General features: G+C 32.4%; 1 protein-coding gene across 4 annotated transcripts in view; it reads left to right on the top strand.

Moving 5' to 3' along the window:
* The window catches only part of LOC102671692 (protein rhomboid), a 154,683-nt gene that overhangs the window by 80,779 nt on the left and 67,530 nt on the right, over window positions 1-6,374 (top strand). For 2 of the 4 annotated variants that reach the window (XM_031512145.1, XM_031512149.1), the window contains one exon: window positions 4,004-4,086. The exons of 1 other annotated variant lie outside the window; for it this stretch is intronic. The gene's annotated coding sequence lies outside the window, so the exon portion shown is untranslated. The remainder of the gene's footprint in view (window positions 1-4,003; window positions 4,087-6,374) is intronic. One more of the 4 variants, XM_031512152.1, reaches the window with a different exon arrangement.

Raw genomic sequence — 6,374 nt, 5'->3', positions numbered from 1 at the left:
AAAATTTAAAAAAAAAAAAAAAAAATAAGAGAGAAGAAAGAAAAGAAAAAGGCAAAAGAAGCAGAATATACAAAGAAAAAAAAAGAAGATATATCCATTTTCTTCTTATGTAGACAACCCTTTTAAACCTTATCCTACGAAATTCGCGATGAGTTTTGCAAGCGAAGGGAGCACTAAGAGAAAACAAAGAGGCAGGAAGAAGCGTGCACACGGGCGACCAAGTTCCCAAGGGAGGAATTCATAGTGGAGAAGTAAAGCTTCTTCGGTGTGGCCGCGTTCCCTTGAATTACTGGTGTCTCAGCGCCCTGGGAAAAATACCCTGAGCAGGGATCGCGTAAATGCTGAATGAGACGCAAAAGTAGGAATGAACAACGTAGCTTGTTTCTACTCCGTCTGGTTTCTAAAATGCGTGCACGATGGATCCTGTTTCACAAATTCACTTTAGAGGTTGTTGAAAAATTTATCGTTTCTTTCGTTCGGTTTGGAATGAGACCATTTTTCAAAATTTAAATGGACGATATATTTTAAATATTGTATATTTAAATTGTAATACGTATAATTTGGATTTTTAATTATTTCGAATTAATTATTGAGAATTTCAGTTTTAATATTAACTTTCAAGATTTAATTTTTTATTTGAATGAGAAATTTTATATTATTCTTCTATCTTAATATTTGCATCTTTTTAAATTCCCTTTTTACAAAATTTTCCCCTATAACTAATTTATAGTTATAATTTATATTTTCCAATATTTAATCATTTATTAATTTTCACGTAAAAATATAATCATTCCCTTAAAATAAAATGTTATCATGAATCAATACAAAATTTTACAAATTTTCATCCTATCGGTCATCAATATCCCCTTTTTGCCCAAACGAATCATTCATTATCATTATCGTAAATAATTATTCTCCTTTAAAAATAAAAAATAAAAAATTATTAAAATTTCATCGCGCATCGATCGATATTTTTTCCTCTTCCAATTATTAGATAAAACTCTATTTATCTCTATTTATCGCTGTTATCATTGATTCATCTATTGCAACAATCTCAATTTCTTTTTTTTTTCTTTTTTCTTTTTTTTTTTTTTTTTTTTTTTTTTTTTTTTTTTTTTTTTACAATAACAAACACACGATACACGATCCCCGATAAATTGGATTACCGTGTACCGGTGGAATTCACGCGGATAAAGGCGGAGCGGCTCGTGACAGAGGAGGATTCGTCGGATGACATTTTGCAAGGATAATTCGAGGGAAAATTCGTCGAACATCCGATGTACATTGTGCCAGTGTACACGCTTTGCGTGCAAACGAGATTTTCTATTGTCGATGGCCGCGTATTGTCCATTATTTAATTACAGAAAATTAGCGAACGATAAATGGCCGGCTTATTAATGCACAGCCCAATGATATTTGATAATCCCATTGCGTTTGAGCAATTGGAGATGTTTATTACAGAGCCTTGTGGACGAATTTGTTTGTGGACTTTGGTGCGCCATTATTCTCTGTAAATCTGTGATATTATTTTGATTTTTCTTTCTTTTTTTTTTTTTTTCTAATGGAAGAAGCGAGTTTGCATAATTCTTCTTGTGTCTTTTCTTGAAATTGGTCGATTATTTCGATTATTATTGGAAAATGGAAAGTTTTAATAATTTTAGGATTTAGGATTTAGGTTCAGAAAATTGAAGGATATTTGATTGGATATAGATTCTTCTGTAATATAATTATAGATAACACATACAATAATTGAATATATAAATTTCTTTAAATTTCGAACAAAAATTGAAGATTCTGATATATTTTTATACCTTTCTAGAGAAAAATCAGAATTAACAAGAATCAATTTTTCATTTCTTTGGTAGATGGAGAAAGAAATTTTTTTTTTTTTTAATATAGTTTTACTGATATAAAAGAGCTTTAATTATCTTTAATTATATTCATAATTTATCCATATGAGTATCTCTTCACACTGTTTAATAGAATTTTGATGACATTAATCTTCAGACGATGAAGAGGTAATGTTGAAAAATATCTCTGAATAATCATTCAGGTCACGTATTCGTGCAATTTGACAATTTTACGTCGAAGTTAAACAAGTTAGCTCATGGTAAGATTAGACACAAGTTGCATTGTAAACACCAACTTCCACCCCTGTAAACTTTGCAAAGAAATTTCTTCGTGTTGCGGGCAATCCAATGCAACGAACAACTTTCTTGTTGATCTTTCAAACAATCAAAAAGATATATTCTTGATAAATCTGTGACATGGAGACTGGAGTAAAATCTAAAATCGTAAACAACAAGTATTGCGCAATTTATAAGGATGCATAATAAATATCCAGAATTTTCAAACAATCTCTAATAATAGATGAAAGTTTTTTCCCATTCCAAGTGTTTGAATTGAAACGCATAACATTATATAAATTACATTAAAATCTGAATATACCAATTTCATTATAATTTTCATTTTTCCATCCTTTTAAATCATAAAATTAATAATTTATTCGCGATTTTTCACACACACACATAAGCATTTATTATACTATATATTCGTTTGAAAAATATTACTTTCAATTTCAAATTTCTTTCGACAACTCTTCTATCGATGACTCATCATCAAAGATGGAGAATTCCACGTACGATACACACATTTGCGTTAAGTATACGTATACAAAAGAGTTAAAACCGACACTTGGCGTAATATCTATAAGATAATCGGATCAATTGTAGCAATAAATGTTGGGAACGCGATATTATTGATAAAGTCGAGGGGCGAATTAACGGCATCGGCCGGCAGATAAAATTGCAAAGTAGCTTAATCTCGTTGTTGCAAATTATTCTCATCCGGATCGATGGAAAAAAAATAAAAAAAATAAAAAAACGCGTTATAACGAATCGGTGCCTCGCTTATTTCTCTCCGCGATAGATATTTCAAATATTAAAAAAAAAAAAAAGAATAAATAAATATTTTAAAAAAACAGGCCATCATAGAGTAATAAAAAGAGAAAATTGTTTATAAAGTCACGAATCACTATGACGTGAAATTCAAACAAGTTACATTTCACAAAATGAACAGAGACGGAAATAGCAATTGTTTATGTCATTTTTCTTTTTTTTTTTGATTTTTTTTTTTTTTAATATAGTTTTGAAACGTAAACTAAAAATGATTCGAAGGTAGAAAATATTGTATTGAAATATCTGCAACCTTTATCACGATGGACGACGATCTGATGAAACGTGTTCGTGTTTGAAATATGTTTGCATTGTTGATATTTTGTGGCGGAGAATCGAAATTCGTTTCGTTACATGGTGTTGTCATACATATAAAAAAAAGGGGGAAAAATGCGAGAAAAATAATCGTGTAATATTTTCACGTTATATATATCGTATAATAAAATTCTTTAAATTTATAAATCTGCAGAATTAATTAATAGAACTTATAAATTCATAAAATTATTATTCCAAGATAAATCACCGTGTTACTTTTATCATTGATCTCTATGGATTACAAAATTACAATATATTATATCAAATTTTCCTCTCTCGAATATAATTCACATATTATTCGAGATATATGCGTGTATGTGGATAGAAAATATTTGTTTTAATTTCCTCATCGGTAAGAGATAGAAAATTTGATAGGAGGGAATAATCTAAACCACATAAAGGATGAGGAGGAGCTTAGTTCCATTTATCGAATGTATGCTCGAGCTGGCAGGACGGGCACACTTAATTAATTAACCGATCGAATTCACGTGCGCCAGAAATGCCAATTAGTATCCTCTCGTTTCTACGATTTCGACGAATTGCTGCTTGAATCATTTATAAATTTCGTCGAAATTCTTTATCCTGAAAAAAATACATTTTCTCGATTATACCTTGTTCGCTGTATTAATTTCACCGATATTTTCTTTTTCCATTTTTTTTCTCAGTTTTTCCCTAAAATCCCTTTTATATTCCTTCGTTGAACTTACACTAATACAATATTTTTTCTGTTTCAGGTACAGTAGTCCATGCGTATTACGAAGCTTAATAAAATTAGAAAATTCCTTACGGAGCTACATTTCGGAACAGCATAATAATTGTAAGTAATTCTAAATTATTATTTTTTAAAGAATAATCAAATTATATCAATATTTTAATCTTTAATATATCATTACTAAGATCGTTGTGTTGTTTTATATATATGATTATATCCGTCGCGTAATTTTAAAATTTCATTAAAATTAAGAAAACTTTAAACCGTTATAACTTCGAAGATAATGACTTCCAATCAACGAATGAAAGATCATTAGAAGCGCGAAAGCTTGCTCTTTAAAACTCTTTTTAATTTATCTCGATACGACTTTCGCTTCTCGAGATATCATCGTGTAAAGAGAAAGATAATTTTTAATCGTCTTCTTATCTGTTACTCGGATCTCTCGCTGGCGTCTCGCCTCACCGACCTATCCCAAACAAACAAACAAACGATTCCTAGAAAAACGTAATACGCATTTCCAGGAAAAAGTTTGAGTTACGAGTTCATAATTTTGTCTTAATCGCTATAAATATTTCGAAACCTCGTATCTCGGCAATCGTTTGTAAACAGTGACTTTAATTTTTTTAATTTTCTTCTCATATCTTCCATGTGAAAATTTCTCAATTGTGATTTCAATGATTTATCACCGTGATATAAAGGTACGTTTTCTATATCCTAATCAATCCTAATTACAATAACTTATATTTCAGTAGACATAAAATACATTACAATTGAATACAATTTATAAAGATCTCGTCTAACTTTTCCAAAGAGATGGAAATTAGATGGAAAAAAAGGAAAGAAGAGAAATGAAATTCGTAAAAATTAGCGTCACCTTGGCAATGATGGCGGTCGATCGAGCCTGAACAATTATTGGATGGGTTTGCCAACACACTCGAGCGAAACACGAGACGGGATGAGCGGCGTTAACCGGATAACGCGGAAAATTGAAAGGATGAATTATTGACAGGGGTGGCCGCGCCCCCCGTAGCAACCCTTACCGCCTAGGTGAAACACGATGTTCCATTACTTTTTAACGCGCCTCGAAATCGTTGATCATCGTTGACCCGTGCTCGATTCGCCGGAAACGAGTCGTTTTCTCCGCCCGATCGCGCGCTTTTTCGCGCCTAGATGCCCTGCCGAAGACACGGATGGATACGATTTTCGTCGTCGACGGTCGTTTCCCTTTTTATGCAGTTCGGAGATTCGAGAATGATTTATTCGTTGGTTGTGGGAATATGCGTGTCGAGTGGGAATGAGTTAATATTTCACGTAGAAAAAATGGAAAAATTTGGATTTTTTTTATCAGTGACGAAGACATCATATTGCGTGAAATTTTAATATCCTCTTCCAGTTAATGAAATAAAGAAATTCTCAACGCTTCTTCTAATGAAACTCATCAGAATAGAAATATTAAAATTAGGATCACAAAATCACAAATATATATTACAGAAAACGCTTGTAAAATTGATATAAAAACACGGCTATGGTTAATGTGCCAATTACCTTCGACGCCTCATTAAACATAGGACACGTGACGTCGAGAAATCTCGTTGAAACGTGGTAAAAACCTGGAGCAGAGTAGAAAGATGAATGCAGTTTCGGTCGCAAGAAATCGCGATGGCCACGAGGGAAAAAAAAAAAAAAGACAGAGAATTCCCTTCAAGCGGCGTGGATCGCGAATTTTCCCGATTTTCTCGGGCATAAATCCAGCGTCCGCTTTTTTTGTCCCCCCCCCTCTTTTTCTACAACGCCAACTCGCGCTTTTTAATAAAACCATTCGACCACTGTGCCTCTCCTGATGAAATATCGTCTCCACCGTTCTCGACCTACGCGGCTACTACCTAACCCCCTTCTTCCGGTCATCCACCTGCGCACGGTGACCAACACATCGTTGCCTCGTTCCCATCTCTCGCTTCGTTCGAAATTGATGAAATTGCGACTCGAAGGTTGTTTAATCATCGTTCAAATAACGTGACACGCATAACCCCACTTCCTATTATTTTTACTTTTCATTCTTCGCGTGAAGATTGTTTCCATTTTCCTTTCAATTCCTCTTTCCCTTCCTTCTATTAATTCTCCTTTCGATTCGAGAAATCGATATTGAAATTCTAATCTCAGGATGTTGAATTTGTTTCTTCGATTCGTTCGAAATTACGCGCGAATATACTTTGCTATAGAAATTTTAACTCGCTTTCCTCTTCCTCTAACCAATTATCTTAAATAAATAAATAATAAGTAAATTAAATAAATAAATAAATAATCTTAATCATATAATATTTCATCGTACACGAGCAACAGATAAATCAATTCACCGACTTTCAATTCACTCATCATATATAAAAAAATAAATC

The sequence above is a fragment of the Apis dorsata genome, unplaced genomic scaffold, assembly GCF_000469605.1.
Source record: "Apis dorsata unplaced genomic scaffold, Apis dorsata 1.3 scaffold_34, whole genome shotgun sequence".
Lineage (NCBI taxonomy): Eukaryota > Metazoa > Arthropoda > Insecta > Hymenoptera > Apidae > Apis > Apis dorsata.
This window is presented reverse-complemented; position numbering and strand designations above follow the sequence as displayed.